This window comes from Lepisosteus oculatus, unplaced genomic scaffold, assembly GCF_040954835.1.
Source record: "Lepisosteus oculatus isolate fLepOcu1 unplaced genomic scaffold, fLepOcu1.hap2 HAP2_SCAFFOLD_258, whole genome shotgun sequence".
Lineage (NCBI taxonomy): Eukaryota > Metazoa > Chordata > Actinopteri > Semionotiformes > Lepisosteidae > Lepisosteus > Lepisosteus oculatus.
The window spans coordinates 31830-54000 of NW_027167794.1; the positions used below are offsets into that span (position 1 = coordinate 31830).

The window sequence follows — 22171 nt, forward strand, 5'->3', positions numbered from 1 at the left end:
CAGCTCCTGCACTTGATTATAATGCCATTACGTGTCGAAGCAGTAATTTACGTAATTTACTGCCTGAAAAAAAAAAAACAGTAAAATGTTTGAGTGCCTATAGAGTTTCTATTTTTATTTTCTTGAGAAAAGTTGATACCATTTCCTGGACACCCCGTCCCCCATCAGTGCGCGGTGCCCGGGGAAAAATCTGTAGGGGGGCGTCTGAAATTCTGAGGGGGGGGGGTGATATTTCGGTTAAAACGGAGCTGTACGGTGCAGCTACCCAAATGAAATCTCGCAGCTATGCCATTGATTAGTGCTTCATGATAGAAGATAACGACTAGCAATCTGGTATTTGCGATGAAGTTCAGTTTCACATTTTTCGTTACTCTCACGGTTTGTATTGCCTGGAGCGAAAAGTACCATAAGCGTTCATTTTTGCAGCTACATGGACGTTCTGAATCGTTAAGAAAAAAAATGTTGTAAAACCAACAGAAAGCACAGACTGCTATAACTAGTCCTAGTTATATAAAGATTTTAAGTATAATGATAAACTACTGCAAGGAATCGGTCCACCTGAGCAAACAGGATCGTAATGTTGACACTCAATAACGACACTGATATGTGCAGTTCCTGGACGGATAGCCCTCCTGCCCATCAAACAGACTGAGTGACTGTTCGTGTCATTTAGTGTTGTCTGACCATTGACCAAGTACAACTATTTTTTTAGGGCGCAAATTAAGTTAGGTAAATCTTTTTGCCCAAAACTGAAGGGGCGACACTCCTCCCTCCCCCCGTGATGCCAGGCCTGTCCCCATCCTATTCCATAATGTCATTATATATAATACCATACAACAGTACGATCCTTACTAACTGCATGCGTTAAAATTGCACATCAGCACATAGCAGGGGGCACATAGCCGCGATGTATTATCAATGTTAAATTTCAACCATAATATCGACAACATTAATAAACGCATACGTTGAGAAAATATCGAACCCAGCATATTTTCCGGTTATATACCACAATGCATTGCTAGTATTCGTTGGTCACCATTTTGGACACGTTTTTCAAACGTAAAAGTATATCCGCAAATATCTCAGCAATCCTCTTTTGACGAGTAAGTATGAACAATAATAATACTATCTGAATACACACAGATCTTTCTTAATATTATTTTGATTAAAATAGTACGTGAATAAGCAAAAAATGGCACATAAAAATAGTGTGAATGGGGAAGATGGCACAAAATCGTTTTGCCATTTCTCTATTCTTATTCTATGTTGTACTTTCAAACTTTAGGTACTCTTTAATTAGGACAGACTTTATTGCTCAACTGCTATGATGCAAGCCAAATTTTATACATTTATTTCAGCTTTGAGCTTTCAGCTTTGACCAACCTTGAACTCACCGGCCGTGGTTAACGCGTGTTGGATTTTAACGGGCTCTGTGTGTTCGATGTACATAAGCCACTGATGCTGGGTGTAGAAAATCGTTTTTGCTGGTGGTGGTAATTGTCATGGGGTAGCAACGCTATCGTCTCTTCCTGTAAAAACATAAGTCTGAACATGGCCATGCAGACACTAGCGATGGTCACAAACTGAAAGGGGTCGATGCACACAACGCAGGCGGCCCCTGACTCAGTCACGCGTGTCTGTCTGGTCATATTCATGACCTCGTCCCAAAACCTGACACAGCCTTCTCTTAGAATTGCCACATCCAACTGGCAGTAACGTTTCAACTCTCTCTGTAAGTTAAACACACTTCCCTTGCATTCTTCATACCAAACCAAAAACTCGGCTTTCTCCCTCTGCAGCATGTAGTTAACGCCGTAAAGTTCTGGCGGCGGCATCGGGCTGACATAATTTTGGTTTTCTGAAGTGTTCATCAAGTGTGGAAAATGACCCTTACCCCCGGGGAACCCCATGGCGGCCGACAGTTTGCTTAATTTCATAGGTAGAAAGTTTAAAGAATCGATAAATCTGATGTTCAGAGCTTTTACGGTCATACACATTATCTTACCACCCTGATTAATTAGTTCAACGTCCATCTTTTCATCTTACAACTGTCTGATTACTAGGTAATTGTCATATCCCTTGCCATTGTGCGATATGAATGTATGGATTTTGAAACGTCTATCGATAAATTTACACACAAAATCCTTTAGACAAGTTTCACCATAAAATTCCCAGCTTCGTTTATTGTTAATATGAAGGGCATGGATGTAATTTGGTATGTGTGTCCCCGTTTCTTGCATGCATTCAAAGTCGAAAAAAATGTACTTGTTTGAAATTTTGGGGTTGTCCAAAGGCAGTATGTAGCACAAATGTGTGTCAGGGGTGTCGATCACGTTGTTACAATGCGAGCACAGTTTCTCTTTACATTTGTGACTAGAGAGGTTATAAACCTCACATTTCTCACAAAAGACCCTGCGCTCACACTTACTAACACCCGTCGCTGCATTCCGAAAGTGTCTCGCCAAACATTGAGAGCTACGACAAAAGACCTTACAGGCCGGGCAATTCTGAATTTCTGCATCAATTTCGCAACACTGGGGATCTAAACAGGTTTTACAAGCTTTAACACAGGCGTGTGCGTTCTTGTGGCTATACGCCGCATGGTAGTTAGTGCAAAAATATGCCGCCCCCACAAAAGCTTTAATATTTAAAACCCCATAAAAATGCTCTTCATGCAGTAGAACAAAAAGTATTTTAGAATTAGGTGGTGTGGGCCCCGTTGTAAAATATTTCCAATCACCCTGGTCGTGGTACAAAATTTTAATGACCACCTTTAAATGTTTTTCAAAAGCGGTAATGTCTGACAAACTAATTTTCTGATTCTCTGAAAAACCCAACTCTTTGTGCATTCGTTTAGCGCCCTGTAACATTTCCCCATTGGTACAACCTTCATTCAACAAACCGTACACACTCCCGGTGAAACACAGATTACCGCCCGTGTAATGTAAGTCGATAAGGTGCGCTTTTTTCTGAGCAATTACCCAGAACGGATTTAAATCTTCGACGGGCACCCCCCTGCATATTCCTAACTATCGTCACCACTAATCGGAGGCTGTCATCGGTGAGAATTTCTGTGTGGCTCTGTAAGAGGTCTGAGATGTGGCTTAAAAAATCAGCAGCATTTAATTCTCCGGGTTGTCTCCTGCGTGAGAACAAGGGTTTGTTAAAACCACCCGCAGTCAAACGCAGCTGTACAAAATCATTCGCCCCGATGTTTGGAGAAAGTTCATCCAATATTCTCTGGACTGCACCATGCACATGTTTAGTCATTTATCCCGGTGGGTCTTCGCCAGTGCACCATGAAATAGCATTATCAGGAAACGAAATGCAGAGGTTAGATCAGCATCTTCTTTAGAAAAAACGTCTAAGAGTCTAGCGGCGTAAACCTGGATCAGTTTTGGAAACACTGAATGTACACTTGCTAAAGCGGCTCTTAGATTCTCTAATCTACACAGTGTACGAAGTAAATTATTTTCGCAGTAATTAATTTATTATATTTACTATATTTATTATACACATGTAAATTAATTGCTGCGAAAATAATTTACTTCGTACACTGTGCAGAGTGCCGTATACTCCTAGTTGCGGCACACACGATACATACAGTAAAAAGCCTCAGGCACTGTGTTAGATGTGTTTTCGACGTTATATATGCGTTTGTTAATGTCGTCAATTTTACGGTTGCAATTCGACGTTGATTATACGTCGAGGCGACGTATATATACGTATAGCCGTAATTTCGCCGTAAATATACGTATATTCGACGAATCAATGCCCACTGGGAACAAGCTCGCTTCTTTCTACCATGATGTCACCATGACCAAATCTGTCTTTAAACACCTTGCTCAGTCTCTAACGAGACTGTCAAAAATAGCTTTCGCTGATTGTATTGCAAACCGGCGGAAGCGGGGTATTGGGAAAAGTTTTCAACTAGCAATAATCCCGCCTCGGCTAAACCTCACAGGCTACGATACTGCCACTGCGCAAAGCTGACGGTTGCCAGGCAACCGCGGGGATCCTATGGAAATCGTTATCAATCGTCTCATGGCATGTCGTTGCTGTAACGCTTCATATTTGTCGTCTTCTTCTAGCTTGAGGTTTTGAAGAATTTCATGACAGACAAGGGCTCCGTTGGGAACAAAGAAACCCGTTGATTCTTTTCAGCAGCAGAAATACAACCCTTTAAATACAAGATGACAGAACAATGACGAAGGGCATGCCGGGAGGAACTCATGCACTACAGAGGAAAGGGGGTGGGCACGTACAGTTCACATTCAAGCCACAAGTACTCTTCTCGGATGTTGCACAAACAAATCCTAACGTCTTGAAAGCATTGCGGCATGTTTGTGTCCCACTTCCCGTGGCTGCAGGATGACTGACACGAACGGACAAACACAATCTGTGGCGTTTAGCGTGACATAGTCTTGCAGGCATCGTGCTGTCTCACTGCAATACTATACCGCTGGAGGAAACAGTCCATCTGGCCATGAAACTCATTTGAACGTCTAGCTACAGCAACTAACAATATCATGATTTATTCAGGATGTGTGGAATCAGCACGTCCCGGAGACAGCTTCCGAAATCTTGAGCATTCTCTGGTGGTAGGGGCGTTCAAGATGGCGCTCAGGTGGGAGGTAAAGTTTAGTGGTTGAGGATTTTTTTTGAGTTTTTCATGACCTGAATGTTAATTTTTGCTTTTTTTGACTACAGAAAAATAAGGACTTAACACTACTTGTTTAAACTTCAGTTATAATTGAAAGAAAAAAAAACTATTTTTTTTAGGTTTAAGAATTTCGATATGAGTAACACTGGGAAAAGAAAAGAGAGTGCTGGGTCTTCGAAGGAGAACTCTAAGATACCTCAATCGTATATGTATAGCACTACAAGAAAATTGATGGCAACTAAAGGGAAAAGTGAAGCAGCTGGAGGGGACGTGGAAAGAGTGCTGGAGATGCGCTCGTACGCGAGCGCTCGCAGCCCAAGTGAGACTCAGCTGCCAGAGGAAGAGCCGGAGTCCCTGCCCAGCACACCTGTGAAAACCCCGGCAGCCAAGAGAGGAAGGGGCAACCTGACGCTGGAGGAGCTCCAGACCAACATCTTCAACATGATGGCACAGAGCATGGGTGAGCTGAAGGAAATGACTTGATCTAATACAGTCGCAATCGAAAGTCTTAAAATTATTTGGAGTTAAAGAGGAACGTGATAAGGACCTTGTTGCAACAGTGAAGGGTATCTGTAAAAGGACCCTGCCGGACCAGGAGGACGTAATATCGGCCATTGACTTTGTTCACAAGCTCGGGAGAGCGAACATGTCTGGGCAAGTGCTCCCCAGATCGATTATAATACAGTTCACCAAGAGGACGGCGAGGGACATGCTGTGGCGAGCGGCGAGGGGGAATGAGTATTTGAATGGGAACAAACTGAGGTTTGCAGAGGACCTGTCTGCTGCGGACAGGAGTACCAGGAACCAGCTGTGGCCCCAGGTTGAAGCTGCCAGAAGAGAGGGGAGGAGAGCCTACTTTGTGGGAGCGAGGGCCTTTGTGGACGGGAAGGAGATTTGCTCCCAGTGACTGCTCAGTTAATGATTATGTTTGGTTTTATTTGTTATACCAGTATATACTAGTGTTTCTTTAGTGTTAGTTTGGAATGGTGTAGTTAAGTGTTAAGGACTGTTATAGTTCTGGTTCTTTGAAAAACTCAATAGTTTAGACAGTCTTAGAGTTAGTTATTTGCTTTTGTGTATGTCTTTTTCATGAATGCCAGAGGTACTCGAAATGTTGTTAAAAGAAAAACTGTGTGCTGAGTTTTATTTTTTACAGGAAACGCATGCATGTTGAAACTAAAGTTTATAAATAATTGAGAAATATTAAAGCAAGATATGATACGTGTAAAATATACAATTTGATCACATAATTACTTAATTACCTCTGGTAGTTAAATGCTTTTTTCTGCTGCATTTTTTTTCTCTTGTACATGACTCTGATCCTCTTGTTGTATTTGTATTTGTAAATTCTGTTTAATAAAAAATTTTTTAAAAAAAGCATTCTCTGGTGGTGTCCTGCAGACTTCCTGTGGGCATGCGTTGGTGGTATAGTGGTGAGCATAGCTGCCTTCCAAGCAGTTGACCCGGGTTCGATTCCCGGCCAACGCAGTGGTGAATGTTTTCAAATGCTATCATGAGCCTTGGATTGTGACTAGCAAAGCGAAGCCTTTTGAAAGAGCTAAAGCACTGAAAAACGGAATTGAGGGAGAATCTTACAGGGGATTCTGAGTGGTGTCTGCATACACGCAGTCCGATATGGGTGCTGAAAGCTTGAGCTACTCTCAATGTCATGCTGGCTTTCCCCGGAGTAAATCTGTTACATTGAAAGAATGCTTCTCGCAGGTTCAAAAAGGGACCCTTGTTAATTGGAGAAATCAATGATTTCAAATGAATTCTGTATGCGTTAAAAGACAGCTATACACAGAAAACATGCAGGACACTGCTCATGAGTGTGGAGTTCAGCCGAAACACAGTGCGTTTTTTCAAGCCATCTGACAAAGCCCGCCCACTGAAAACTGCAGCAGATCGTGTAAAGACGTTCAACTTTGTAACTACTGCACGCACAGGAAGCAGAATAAATTCCTCTTTTCAAACTGTCAAAGGTTTGCTTTACGAACGCCGCAGGACATCGCACAATCTCTTTTGAACAGGGACAAACGATTTCTTATGGGGTGCAGTAAGTACTGTTACTGTCACTGCTCGATACCGACGTTGGCCTACTATACCATGTTCAGCCACCGCTAGAAAATGTACAGCTCTAGCACCGGAGCAAGCAACAGGAGGGCCGACGTCAAACAGGCACATGTGTCAGACATGGAGAGCGACGAGAATGAGATTTGAACCCATGACTGCAGAGCACAATGAATTAGCAGTCCATCACCTTAACCACTCAGCCACCTTGTCGACGAAACTGGGCTGTCCGGACATGGGTTGGCACGCTCCAGATGATCTTTTTCTTTTTTTTCCCTCGTACTCGAGGGTCATTTTCCTGTTCCACATGTGATTTCAACATTTTCCTTGGGAGATGTCAAGCCAGCAAGCCACTGCTGTGGTTCAGTGGCCAGTGTGGAGTTCAGTGGCCCTGTTGTACACAGAAAGCATATTGAGCTCCTTGGACATGAAAAGTTCCAGATAAGAGCCATTTGTCATCCTTTCTCTTGGTGTCGATGTTGCTATTGTATGTAAAGGTGGCAACTTGCTCAGCAAGCAGGCGGAGCACACACCGAATGCAGATGTGTCTGAGTGGTGTGTCCAAGTGGCTGCAAAAGGACAGCACTCCTGGGGCGCCGTGGCTTAGTTGGTTAAAGCGCCTGCCTAGTAAACAGAAGATCCTGGGTTCGAATCCCAGCGGTGCCTTCTTTGTTGTGTCTTCTCGAACAGAACTGGTCCTTACAGACAACCGCCTACGGCTAGACTTAATTAAATGCAATTGTCATTTCCTGTCTTTAACGCGACTTGTTTTTCTTAAAATGGATGCAACTTGCAAAACATGAAATACAAGCCTTGCTAATCAGCGCTAGCGGCTGGCAAAAAAAAAAGAAGTCAGCAATGTTTTTTTCTTTAACCTTAACCCTGCTAATGGAGAAGGGTTAAACGACCGAGTCAATGCAGCTTAAACGATGCGCAAGTCGGGTTCTTAGCTGAAAGGGTGGTAAATCACACTCACCCCAGTCCTTAATCTTTTAAAGAGGATACAAAATTGAACCTAGTCGCCACATCACATACATCCTGTTCAATGATAAAAAGGTAACATCTATCCTCGCTCCAGAGTAAATCTCACGTTGAGGGCATCTTTTTTTTCACTTTACCGTGAGTCGGGCTCGGCTGCACAGAGGAGAGAGCAGACCAATGAGGTCACAGGGACAGGGGAGTCACACGCTGGCGGTTTGAATACGCGGAAGATCACTGAGGGATCCACAGTATGTGGACCCTCCGTTCGCCATCAGTCCGCACTCCGGACTCTGAATCCTGCCATCCGAGTTAAGATCTCAGCGGAACCTGAGGTGCAGTTCCTTCTTAAAACGTAATCTGGTGAGCATTTCTAGAATCGCACTTGTATAGATGCAGCCTTTAATGTGTTGCTAGGTTAAAATTGATGACTTCTTGTATTTCAGTAGGCAACTGCCCTCTTGATTTTGGATTAAATCTCTTTATTACAGGGGCGCTTTTATGAAGACAGAGTCATGTTCAGGTACTTTGTTTGATGGAGGAAGCTTATTTCGGACTCTGTGATCTGCTCACCTGGAAAGGTCTGCTGTACTACTACAAGAGAGAAGTAGAGTCTGGAAGAAGGGACAATTTTATGATGCTTTGGAAGATAATGTTTTTTTTTCTTATACTGAAAATGAAAAGTAGTTGTTTCTATATGGACTCAGTCTTTGGAATTTGTATATTTATATATTTCAGTGAACCCTCAGCCATTCCTTCTGTATTGTAATTCAATTTCTCTTTTAAAATTCCTTCCCCACTTCTAGGACCTGCAGTTGCTGAACTCCACAATGGCTTCTATTGGAAAGTCTGTGACTGAGACCAAGTAAGTGTTCACTTTTTTATGAAACCATTATTTATTTTGGAGCAATGAGCAATTCTTATATAAATGCAATAAAATCATTATGCTCAAACTATGAGAGAGAATTTTAAGGATAATTTAAGAAATCAGTCTTAGCTTGTTTCTATACACAGATGGTATTATTTATTTTCAAAGGAAACCCGCGAGGATTCCCCTGGTGTGCAAGATGTGCCTGAATACTTTTGATCAGCTTCCTGCTCACTTCAAGAGAGCGTGTATGAAGCATGCCACGGCAGAAGAGATCGGGATGGCCTCTCAACAGACGAGGGAGGACATGATGAATCACCTGAAGAACGGGGTCATTGTGGATTACCACAGAATAGAGATCAAAGGACACTTTGTGGGCTTGAAATACAAAGAAAATCTTGTTCTATGGTACAAGATAAATACAAAACTTAAGCTTTTATTTTAATTAGATTTATTTATAAAGCATAAGCAATCATTTATTACATTAATATATGTGAAAATAACATTTTAGTATCATACGTTTAGTATATTTAGTTCCTAATGCTGAAAGAAATGATCATAGAACATGACATCTAACCTTACCTGCGGTGTTTTTAATCCCTATTGCTCAATGCACGGTGAAAGCATTGCATACATATGTCTGACAATGAGGAATGGGCCCCTGAGACAGTCATTTGCCTGTTTCACAAATGATCGTATTTTACTAGAGATTCTGTTTGGGATTCAGATGTGCATTCTGACAGCAATCCCTTTCAATAAATGATACGTTCTGGATGAGGTCAAAGGTGTTGGAACACTGTATTTAGGATGTGTTTGCAGTGATTGTGTGTCTTCTGCTTCAACGCAGTGATATATAGACGTGCTCCTGTAATTTATTGGTACAAGCCCAGGGCAGTGAGCAGTCTGAGGATTTATTTCCAGACGGCATAGAGCAGTGAAGCAGTGAAGTAGTGCAACACACTGGATCATTATATTGTTAGAATCTATTCTACTTAAATTATTACATTATACACAATTTGAGTTCATTTTAAAAAGTAAAAGGTAATGAAAGGAATGCATTTTCGTAAGAAAGATAATACCGATATGCATGTGATAATCTTCCTTATATCATGTAGTGCGTCATTTGGACACTTTGTGGGATTGAAATACAAAGAAAACCATGTTATATGGTACAAGATAAATACAAAACTTAAGCTTTTATTTTAATTAGATTTGTTTATAAAGCATAAGCAATCATTTATTACATCGCTTCTTGAATTAAATCTTTTGACGTAAGAGGTAAGACTTCTATTTTACATTTAAACCCATGTTTAGCTGTGTTTTTTAGATTTAACTGAACCAATTTCTGTGTGTGATAATGTCCTTGAATTCTGACAACATCACACTAAATTACATGATATAAAACAGCTAATGTTTCTAGAGATAGAATGTTTCTAGAATGTTTCTGGGATGCTGGGATGTTTCTGGGATGCTTCTAATTACTTTTTATTACCAGGGACAGTTTAATTCACCTTGTACAGTACTGAAAGACCAAGATGCTTTTTTCTAAAGTTATTTAACATTTTATAGAACTTTGTCTACTATGGCAACATGATGAGCTTGGTGAAACTTGGAAAAATACTGCTTGGACACTTATCTTAAGATAAAGATAGGATAAAGGTTTATCTTTTGCACCTACCTGACCCCCAGGGAAGGCCAATGCTTTCTAAGTTGATGGTTCCCTACAGTAGACTGTACCTTATCTTCAAAGGTAATGTATATTGACCCAAATCAGTTTTGGACTCCAATCTACTGACGAAATGGAGCCTATCCTTTTTTCAGGATTTTAGCATCATACGTTTGGTATATTTAGTCCCTAATGATGAAAGAAATGATCATAGAACATTTGGACACTTTGTGGGCTTGAAATACAAAGAAAATCATGTTCTATGGTACAAGATAAATACAAAACTTAAGCTTTTATTTTAATTAGATTTATTTATAAAGCATAAGCAATCATTTATTACATTAATATATGTGTGTAGCGGCGAGGCTTATTAATAAGGCAGAATTAAGTGTTCTGAGCCTTTCCAAATGAGGCCCCATTTCTCTGTTCATCTCTGTGGTGCAGCCACAGAGAGACTATTCATGCAGGGTGATTTAAGGTCCTAGGACAGCTCCCAAAGGGGGATGCACTTAGATAAGCCTGGCTATCATGATCAATGGTCATCCATTGGCGCCTATCTGTCTAGGGAGTGCCAGTTGGACATCTGGACTGCATTACTAAGTGTCAGGACTAAGTGACTCATATCTCACCTTGATCAATCAATCAGGGACTTGTAGGGCCGAGTAACCCACGTGGGACTCTGATGCCCATGGAACTTTCAGCCAATCAATGAGCTGAAGTTCCTCCAGGTAAAAACAGGCAACACAGAGAGCCTGTGAGATTCAGTAAGATTCAGAAGGGAGGATTCAGAGGATTCTGTGGACAATTCTAAAGGGAATTCAAAGGAGAATTCCAGGGCAGGACGGCCCAGGAGCAGAAGGCTCCCAAGGGCAGGACATTCTCGCAGCGCGCCTCCTGACCATCCTGAGACTCAGCCCGGACAACCACGGAACGGCCAGTGTGTCCGAGTGCCAGAACTTTCCTTTGTTCTAAGAGTCTAGAGCGGAGGTTGCCAGAGAATAACCAGAGGATCCACCCGAGGTTAGCACCAGCAGCAGGCCTCGTGAACAGGTCGGAACTGTGGACAGCTGAATCACTATTCAGAACTAGCTCTTCATCAGAAACGAACCGGTCCTCTTCCTGACTTGCTCGGACCCACAGTCATCTTTTCTCCTGTGCACAAACTTTGCTAGTTAAAGCCAACACTAACTAGCCGGTCAGTGAGCATCAGCAGCGCAGCGTCGCAAGCCGCACAGCACAGCCTGGCACGGAGCCAGAGAGCGCGGATTGGACAGCAACAGCCTGCAACTGTTTCTTTGTACCCGCAGGAAGATCTGAATCCCCAAAGATTGGATGAGTATTCAACTTCAATGCATTACAGCTCGAGAATTCAATTGTTATCCCAACCAGTTGATATCAATTTAATTCCTAAGAGTTATGTACTTGTTTGAGTATCTAATGTAGAAGTTATAACCAAGTTCATTAACGAAACGGTCTTAATGAATGATATACTGAACGTATGTCCTCTTGATATGTGTAACACTTCGTAACTGACTGAATATATATCTTTTGTATTCTGATAACCCTCTTGATAAGATCTGTTAGGTTTACATGCATATTTTATGTATTAATAAATGTATCCTCGTGTATTAGTACCTGTGTGTGCGCGTTGTTTGAGTTATGTCGCATGGTTTGATTCTAAAGCCATCAAAAGAATCAACTTTGTGATTTACTGCTACAATTAATAATTGTCTCAGTAAATGCCCAAACCCTACAGAACTGGTGCCTTCAGAGAGCCACTACATTTAATTTTGCTATGGCAACATTACATATTTGGCGTCCCTGAGCCGGTTTTCTTACATTATTTGGCGTCCCTGGGTGGGCGTGGCAAGACTGAAATGAGTCAACCAAGCGGAATAATTCAATATAAAACGCCGCGGGTTTCATACACAACAATACGGTGTGCTGAAAGCCGAAAGAAAAAAAAGTTCCCCTTGCTCTTTAAGCAGTGCTTGATTGTTTTGTGATCTTTTGCGATCTACCGGGTTGATTGCATACTTGATCTTGTGGTTTTCTGTGGTAAAACTGTGATTTCGTACTTAAAAGTAATACTCTTTAAGTTTAAGGATGGTTGCTAAAAGGTCTGAATTCGAGTCGCTATTAAGCACTCTCTCTAGCAGCGACAGGTCTGACCACGATCTCTTCCATATCTCCGTCAGCGGAGAAGCTAGAAGGATAAATCTCCATTCTCTGAGAGAGCTAGCGAAGGACATAGAGAGATTTGACCCCGCAGTGTCAAAGAATAATATCGAGAGTTATATTCAGGACCTCAGGTATACCCTGCAGTATCTGCCAAACGCCACAGAACAGGAGAAAGTGTTTCTGGTCAGGAAAACTACCAGCAGAGCTGTACATGAGTGGATGGCTAGGCAGATGAAAGAAGTCTGTAATGATTTTGAGCAGCTTTGTCAAGCACTTATCGAAGAATACAGTGCGTTTATTGACCCGACTGCTGCGATAGCCGCCGCTCTTAACATTAAGCACAAGAGAGCAGAGTCCCCTCGCGAATATTACGAGAGACTTAGACGAACTTATTTTGCAGGGCGAAATGATGAGGGTTGCGAAGAGAACACACATTTCAAGGGTTTATTCATTGCGAATCTCCACCCGTCAGTCAGAAAGATGATCTTAATGCATACAGATGCACAGACCATGAAAATGACTGATATTAAGAGATTCGTGCAGAAAGCCTGGGAGTATGATGTCCAAAGTCGCTCTGAGCAAAAAGCTGTTAAAGTGACTGTGTTTGCCGTCAGAGCCAGCAGGGTTAATTCCCCCCTGCTCGAAGGAGCACAGGCTCCTGAGCTGGCTAAGCCCCGTTCCAAAGCATGCACACAGGACCACACCCAGCGTCCTAAGTGCCATGAGAACACCGGGGGAGGGAAAGGGCTAGATAAAGCTGAACAAAAGGATTCAGTAGCCACCCGCCTGGCCAGGCTTGAACAAGCTTTATTAGGACAGGGACAACCGCTCCCCAAGGCTGCCGGAAGCGTGAATGAGCTGATACTCTCCATGAGGAGGCGGAGACCCGCCCCCTCTCCCTCCCTCAGTCTATCTGATTGAGCAGAAGGGTTCCTGCCTGGATGAATTCAGCCACTCCCAAGTGAGTGCTGACTCCACCCCTGAAGTCACAGAGCAGGCAGTAAAACACAGAGGAAAAGCAAGAAGCTTTTACCTCAAGGCTGCCATGGGAGATGTCTTACACTGTGAGACACTGATTGACACTGAGGTTGAAAGGTGTTTGATGTCACACGGCAAGCTCAAACGGGTTGAAAAAGAAAAGGGCATGCGACTCAGAGAGGAACCTTTGGTGGATCACCAGAAAGGCAAAGTGTGGAAACAGGTCAAGGCTCCTAAGCCTTCTGTACAGAAGGAAAGGGGGGCCAAGAGGCAGACTGTGCTCACACAGTGCCCACCGAACACAGAAGCCTATGTGGAGATTCCTTCTGTTCCCTCTGGACAAGAAATAAAAATATTTCCTTGTTCCCCGGATATACAGGGAAGTCGTGTCCCGGCCAAGGTCCCAACAGCCTCCATGCCACAGGAGCGGTGCTCCAAGCAGCCGCCTGATCCACCAGGTAAAGCACACACCTTTTACATCCCTAAAGAGGAGCAGATCTCCCCACCTGGCGATGAAAAGGAGCTTTCCCTGTGCACCCTGGCACCCAAGAGGGGTCAGGAACACCACCCTGCAGTGGTGGAAGGGATCCAGATGGCAGGAGAGCAGGTTGGTGATGTAGCCCTCACCCTTAGCCCTGAGAGGTCCTCTATTAGTAAGGATCTGCTTGAGCAGCTGTCACAGGGCCACCGCCAGGTGCCCCTGGTGCAACATTCACAGGTTAGACAGGAGGTCCAGCTGGACGCTGAGACTACTGCGCTGTGGACACACCTGATCCCAGATGCCGATTCCCTCTGCTCTGACCCAGGGAACCTGCAGTCAGGTAACATTATTTCTCACAACTACCAGGTAGTGAGTGAGACTGACCTGATTGTTCCTGCCTCAACGGCAGGGTTGCCAACACACCCAGTCCCCCAGAAGGGACAGGGAATGAAAGCCGAGCCGGTTTTCTTACAGCCACCAGCTCAGTCTGTCAGTCTGAGTCTGACCAACAGTGGTTCAGCCAGACTGGAGCTGGATGGTCAAGTCACCCGCCTGCCAGTGCAGGACATCGCAAAGAGGGGTGTCAGAATCCCCGCCTGCACTGACATGGGCCTGGTGAGTGATAGTAAGTTCAAAGACAGTGAACTAGCTATCCCAGTGCTGGGGCAGCTCCCTGAACCCCTAGCAAGGGAAGGGGGGAGCGAGCAGGTGTCCTACACCCACGCCCAGCGAACGATTGTAAACATGCCGATAGAGGGATTCCTCAATCAGGAAGTGTGCAGGGTGGACCTGAACAGTGAGAATGGGGTAACAATCCCAGATCACTCAGGTGCTCCAGATGACCACTCAGCCGAGGGTCAGGCATGCTCTACCGCTGCACCACCCCCTGCAGGGTTCCTAGAGCACAGGCATGAACAAATCGAAAAAGCAGATGCCCTGGAAAAGGAGGAGCAGCATCAGCAGCTGCGTCAGATCTCCCCATATTTCCAGGATGTTGGTGCCCAAGATGCCACAGGGCATACTGTGAAAGACACCATGTACACGCTGCGCCAGCTTAGAAAGGCGACAGTCACTCAGAAGGAGATGACTGGGATCAGCCACCCGAAAAGACTTTTGGGAGGACTGATTGCTGCCGCCACTGTTGCACGTTTGCTTTTTTCTGGTAGGTTTGTGTGCTACTGGCACTCTCACCCTGACTGCCCCAAGAAGGCAGGGGTCAGAGATGCCGGAGGGTAGTGACAGACTGTATCGACAGCAGCAAAAGTTGGAAAGCTTAGGGAAAACCCTACAGGCAATTTCCTATGCAACAGGGTTAAACCTTATTCCCCAACCAGTGGACATGATTGTTGGTGTTATACAGTGGGTTTATGCTTGTGTGCAACAGGCCAGAATGTTGACACAAGACCTATTAAGGGAGCTTAGTGCCACTGTAGCTAGTCTAACCACGGCACGATTCCCAACCCACTTGATTCCACTCTTCTCAGTAGAGGAGTATGTGACATTAACCCCATCGCTCATAGCTCACCCAGAAGGCAATCCAAGATTGAATTTGGTTCCAAATCTTGAGATGGGTATGGCTACCAAAGCTATCCATTGGCTGTGTCTAAACGATTCACCAATGAAGGGTGTAAAGCTACTAACGAGCAGAGGGAGGTTAATGAACCCCATGAAGAGCAGGTAGGAAGTAAATGGCTGGTCAGCACACCACATTTAACTGACACTATGACTTGTGACAGGCATGATACAGCTACCACAATGCAGCTACCTAATCAAACAGTTTTCCTGCAAGTTCCCGAGGAGGCCATAGTACAGCATGGTAACTTAACACTGTACGGTCTGGAACCAGACAACATAAGACCAAACTTGAGGTCATGGATGCCTTCAGGTGCCACACTATTGAATTGGATAGAAATCCAAGAAACAGTAAGCCCTGAAGAGGTACAGGTAGTTAGTTTGCTTTAATGGAACAAACCTCCAAACCACCCAAGCAGATACCCAACACAGGTGTTGTGGTTTATCGCGGGGCTGGGAACAGGAACTGTTGTTATTGTAACACTGCTGCTGGGAAGCTGGATCATGACTGACAGTGTACTCTGAATGCTGTACTCTTGCATCAAAATGTAATCTGGGTAGCATGAATGAGTCAAAGGTAGCATGTCAAAAGAAAGGAAGTGATTTCTTCCCAAATATGTACTACAGAGGTATCAGATATTGACAGTGAACTTCCTGATGTGTAATTCCTAGACTTAGATAATGTCTCCTACCGTGTTTATACATACTCCAGATGTTATTCATCCTGTTTGTATCCAACGCTGGTTCCGGTATGAATTCTCGAGGAGTAATGTGGACATTTAAGATTAATGTTCTAATGGCAAGGGACATCACTTAACTCTGTTTTGTTTTGAAGGCAACAACGCCTCAGGACCTCATGACCTTCAAAAAGGGGGGATATGTAGCGGCGAGGCTTATTAATAAGGCAGAATTAAGTGTTCTGAGCCTTCCCAAATGAGGCCCCATTTCTCTGTTCATCTCTGTGGTGCAGCCACAGAGAAACTGTTCTGCAGGGTGATTTAAGGTCCTAGGACAGCTCCCAAAGGGGGATGCACTTAGCTAAGCCTGGCTATCATGATCAATGGTCATCCATTGGCGCCTATCTGTCTAGGGAGTGCCAGTTGGACATCTGGACTGCATTACTAAGTGTCAGGACTAAGTGACTCATATCTCACCTTGATCAATCAATCAGGGACTGGTAGGGCCGAGTAACCCACGTGGGACTCTGATGCCCATGGAACTTTCAGCCAATCAATGAGCTGAAGTTCCTCCAGGTAAAAACAGGCAACACAGAGAGCCTGTGAGATTCAGTAAGATTCAGAAGGGAGGATTCAGAGGATTCTGTGGACAATTCTAAAGGGAATTCAAAGGAGAATTCCAGGGCAGGACGGCCCAGGAGCAGAAGGCTCCCAAGGGCAGGACATTCTCGCAGCGCGCCTCCTGACCATCCTGAGACTCAGCCCGGACAACCACGGAACGGCCAGTGTGTCCGAGTGCCAGAACTTTCCTTTGTTCTAAGAGTCTAGAGCGGAGGTTGCCAGAGAATAACCAGAGGATCCACCCGAGGTTAGCACCAGCAGCAGGCCTTGTGAACAGGTCGGAACTGTGGACAGCTGAATCACTATTCAGAACTAGCTCTTCATCAGAAACGAACCGGTCCTCTTCCTGACTTGCTGGGACCCACAGTCATCTTTTCTCCTGTGCACAAACTTTGCTAGTTAAAGCCAACAGTGAGCATCAGCAGTGCAGCGTCGCAAGCCGCACAGCACAGCCTGGCACGGAGCCAGAGAGCGCGGATTGGACAGCAACAGCCTGCAACTGTTTCTTTGTGCCCGCAGGAAGATCTGAATCCCCAAAGATTGGATGAGTATTCAACTTCAATGCATTACAGCTCGAGAATTCAATTGTTATCCCAACCAGTTGATATCAATTTAATTCCTAAGAGTTATGTACTTGTTTCAGTATCTAATGTAGAAGTTATAACCAAGTTCATTAACGAAACGGTCTTAATGAATGATATACTGAACGTATGTCCTCTTGATATGTGTAACACTTCGTAACTGACTGAATATATATCTTTTGTATTCTGATAACCCTCTTGATAAGATCTGTTAGGTTTACATGCATATTTTATGTATTAATAAATGTATCCTCGTGTATTAGTACCTGTGTGTGCACGTTGTTTGAGTTATGTCACATGGTTGGATTCTAAAGCTATCAAAAGAATCAACTTTGTGATTTACTGCTACAATTAATAATTGTCTCAGTAAATGCCCAAACCCTACAGAACTGGTGCCTTCAGAGACCCCCTACATTTAATTTTGCTATGGCAACATTACATATTTGGCGTCCCTGAGCCGGTTTTCTTACATGTGAAAATAACATTTTAGCATCATATTATTACATACAGGTCTCTAGCTTCAACACAGTGATATATATATATACTCAGTGATTTATTGGTACATGCCCAGGTCAATAATCAGAATGAGGATTTATTTCCAGACGGGCTACAGGTAGTGTTGTGAAATACTTCAACACACTGGATCGCAGATTTAGACCCCCTGCACTCTTACTCCTTAAATACCAACAAATGCAGATATGTAGCAATCATATTGTAGCGGACACTCATTTGCCTGTTTCACAAATGATCATATTTTACTAGAGATTCTGTTTGGGATACGGATGTGCATTCTGACAACAATCTCTTTCAAAAAATGATTTTACCTTATCGCAGCTTTGCCCTTCTTGCCTCTTTGGAAAATATCTCCATCTTGTGGTCGTTGTTGGTAATGTCTAGACAACATCTCCATCTTGTGGTCGTTGTTGGTAATGTCTTCTTATGCCCTTTTTTATTTTAATTCTCTATTAGTTGATTCTAGTATCTCTACAATGGAGCTGAAAATTTTCCAGAAAGTGGTTGCAAGCCCGATATCATGCGAAGAAACTTCAGGATTCGGGGATCAGTCAATGGATTTTCTTCAAAGTTGGATTTTTGCACTCTGTGGACCAAGAGATGTTGTTCTATAATGTTTTTTTTTTCAAATTTAAAAATATCATTTTTTCATGGAGCTTTGAATGGGATGGATTCACCCTCCTTTAGCCAGGACAGAGCTCCAGGAGCCTGGGTAGGATTCTAGCTTTCTCCCCTTGCAGGCACCTGGCATAGAAGACAATATTTTTTTCCTTAAAATCTTTTTTTTGTGTGTTCCTTGTTGTTCCAAACTTAATTTTAATCACTTTTAATTAGAGATTTTATTAAAAATAGTGCAATAAATGACTAATTTCACAAAAATTAATGTAATATAAAACGGATGTTTTCAACTTAATTGTAGTGTTTTAGAAACTAATATGTCTTCAAAAATGGTTGTTTTTCACTCCTATGAATGAAAACTGTTGTTATATGATGTTTTTTTTTCAAATTTTAAATGATCATTTTTTCATGGAGCTTTGAAGGGGATGGATTCACCTCCTTTAGCCAGGACAGAACTCCAGGAGCCTGGGTAGGATTCTAGCTTTCTCCCCTTGCAGGCACCTGGCACAGAAGACATCATTTTTTTCCTTAAAATCTTTTTTTTTTGTGTTCCTTGTTGCTCCAAACTTAATTCTATTCACTTTTAATTAGAGATTATATTAAAAATAGTGCAATACATGACTAATTTCACTAAAAATACTAAAAGTAATATAAAACGGATGTTTTTAACTTTATTGTAGTGTTTTAGAAACTAATATGTCTTCAAAAATGGTTATTTTTCACTCCTAGGAATGAAAGCTGTTGTTATATGATGTTTATTTTCAAATTTTGAAAAAGCAAAGGATTCTAGCTTTCTCCCCTTGCAGGCATCGGACACAGAGAACCTCATGGTTTTCCTAAAAATCATTTTTTATGTTCCCTGGTGTTCCAAATTTAGTTTTAATCAATTTTAATTTGTTATGTTACAAACAGGGTAATAAAGTCTTAATTGGACTATAACTAATGTCATATTGTCTGCTACAAAACTGATATTTTCAGCTCTATTGTAGAGATTCTAGAATCAACTAATAAAGAATTGAAATAAAAAAGGGCATAAGAAGACATTACCAACAACGACCACATGATGGAGATATTGTCTAGACATTACCAACAACGACCACAAGATGGAGATATTGTCTAAACATTACCAACAACGACCACAAGATGGAGATATTTTCCAAAGAGGCAAGAGGGGCAAGGCTGCGATAAGGTAAAATCATTTTTTGAAAGAGATTGTTGTCAGAATGCACATCCGTATCCCAAACAGAATCTCTAGTAAAATATGATCATTTGTGAAACAGGCAAATGAGTGTCCGCTACAATATGATTGCTACATATCTGCATTTGTTGGTATTTAAGGAGTAAGAGTGCAGGTTTAAACCTGCGATCCAGTGTGTTGAAGAATTTCACAACACTACCTCTAGCACATATGGAAATAAATCCTCATAATGATTATTGCCCTGGGCATGTACCAAAAAATCAGTGAGCATATATATATATATCACTGGGTTGAAGCTAGAAACACAGAATAACTGCAAACACATCCTAAATACAGTGTTCCAGCACCTTTGAACTCATCCAGAACGTATCATTTCTTGAAAGGGATTGCTGTCCGAATGCACATCTGAATCCCAAACAGAATCTCTAGTAAAATACGATCATTTGTGAAACAGGCAAATGACTGTCTCAGGGGCCCATTTCTCATTGTCAGACACATGTATGCAATGCTTTCACTGTGCATTGAGCAATAGGGATCAAAAACACAGCAGGTAAGGTTAGAAGTCATGTTCTATGATCATTTCTTTCAGCATTAGGGACTAAATATACTAAACGTATGATGCTAAAATGTTATTTTTACATATATTAATGTAATAAATGATTGCTTATGCTTTATAAACAAATCTAATTATAATAAAAGCTTAAGTTTTGTATTTATCTTGTACCATAGAACATGATTTTCTTTGTATTTCAAGCCCACAAAGTGTCCAAATGATGCACCTTTGACCTCATCCAGAATGTATCATTTCTTGAAAGGGATTGCTGTCCGAATGCACATCTGAATCCCAAACAGAATCTCTAGTAAAATACGATCATTTGTGAAACAGGCAAATGACTGTCTCAGGGGCCCATTTCTCATTGTCAGACACATGTATGCAATGCTTTCACTGTGCATTGAGCAATAGGGATCAAAAACAGAATGGAAACAGACGTGGAAACCAACGAGGATGGGATTTGAACCCATGCGTGCAAAGCACAATGGACTAGCAATCCATCGCCTTAACCACTCGGCCACCTCGTCAACAAAACTGGGCTGTCCCAACTGGGTTGGCGCGCTCCAGATGATCTTTTTCTTTTTTTCCCTCGTACTCGAGGGTCATTTTCCTGTTCCACATGCGATTTCAACATTTTCCTTGGGAGATGTCAAGCCAGCAAGCCACTGCTGTGGTTCAGTGGTCAGCGTGGAGTTCAGTGGCCCTGTTGTACACAGAAAGCACATTGAGCTCCTTGGACATGAAAAGTTCCAGATAAAAGCCATTTGTCATCCTTTCTCTTGGTGTCGATGTTGCTATTGTATGTAAAGGTGGCAACTTGCTCAGCGAGCAGGCGGAGCACACACCGAATGCAGATGTGTCTGAGTGGTGTGTCCAAGTGGCTGCAAAAGGACAGCACTCCCGGGGCGCTGTGGCTTAGTTGGTTAAAGCACCTGTCTAGTAAACAGAAGACCCTGGGTCTGAATCCCAGTGGATAACCGCCTATGGCTAGACTTAATTAAATGCAAGTATTCATTTCCTGTCTTTAACACGACTTGTTTTTCTTAAAATGGATGCAACTTGCAAAACATGAAATACAAACCTTGCTAATCAGCGCTAGCAGCTGGCAAAAAAAAAGAAGTCAGCAATGTTTTTTTTCTTTAACCTTAACCCTGCTAATGGAGAAGAGTTAAACGACCGAGTCTATGCAGCTTAGACGGTGCGCACGTCGGGTTCTTAGCTGAAAGGGTGGTAAATCACGCTCACCCCAGTCCTTAATCTTTTAAAGAGGATACAAAATTGAACCTAGTCGCCACATCACATACATCCTGTTCAATGATAAAAAGGTAACATCTATCCTCGCTCCAGAGTAAATCTCACGTTGAGGGCATATTTTTTTTTCACTTTACCGTGAATCGGGCTCGGCTGCACAGAGGAGAGAGCAGAGCAATGAGGTCACGGGGACAGGGGAGTCACACGCTGGCGGTTTGAATACGCGGAAGATCACTGAGGGATCCACAGTATATGGACCCTCCGTGCGCAATCAGTCCGCACTCCGGACTCTGAATCCTGCCATCCGAGTTAAGATCTCGGCAGAACCTGAAGCGCAGTTCCTTCTTAAAACGTAATCTGGTGAGCATTTCTAGAATCGTACTTGTATAGATGCAGCCTTTAATGTGTTGCTAGGTTAAAATTGATGACTTCTTGTATTTCAGTAGGCAACTGCCCTCTTGATTTCAGATTGAATTTCTTTATTACAGGGGCGCTTTTATGATGACAGAGTCATGTTCAGGTACTTTGCTTGATGGAGGAAGCTCATTTCGGACTCTGTGATCTGCTCACCTGGAAAGGTCTGCTGTACTACTACAAGAGAGAAGTAGAGTCTGGAAGAAGGGACAATTTTATGATGCTTTGGAAGGTAGTTTTTTTTTTCTTTGAAATCGAAATGAATCAGAATATCAGAGCAAAAGACAA

At 42.8% G+C, this 22171-nt stretch overlaps 3 non-coding genes across 3 annotated transcripts; 2 read left to right on the forward strand and 1 right to left on the reverse strand.

Moving 5' to 3' along the window:
- Positions 1 to 3849: 3849 nt before the first annotated feature.
- LOC138227150 (U4 spliceosomal RNA) lies at positions 3850 to 3991 on the reverse strand. The gene has a single exon (XR_011184852.1). It is a non-coding gene; the product is annotated as a U4 spliceosomal RNA (small nuclear RNA).
- A 2088-nt stretch (positions 3992 to 6079) lies between these two features.
- Positions 6080 to 6151, forward strand: trnag-ucc (transfer RNA glycine (anticodon UCC)). Its single transcript has one exon. It is a non-coding gene; the product is annotated as a tRNA-Gly (tRNA).
- A 1174-nt stretch (positions 6152 to 7325) lies between these two features.
- On the forward strand, positions 7326 to 7399 carry trnat-agu (transfer RNA threonine (anticodon AGU)). Its single transcript has one exon. It is a non-coding gene; the product is annotated as a tRNA-Thr (tRNA).
- The last annotated feature ends 14772 nt before the right edge of the window (positions 7400 to 22171 follow it).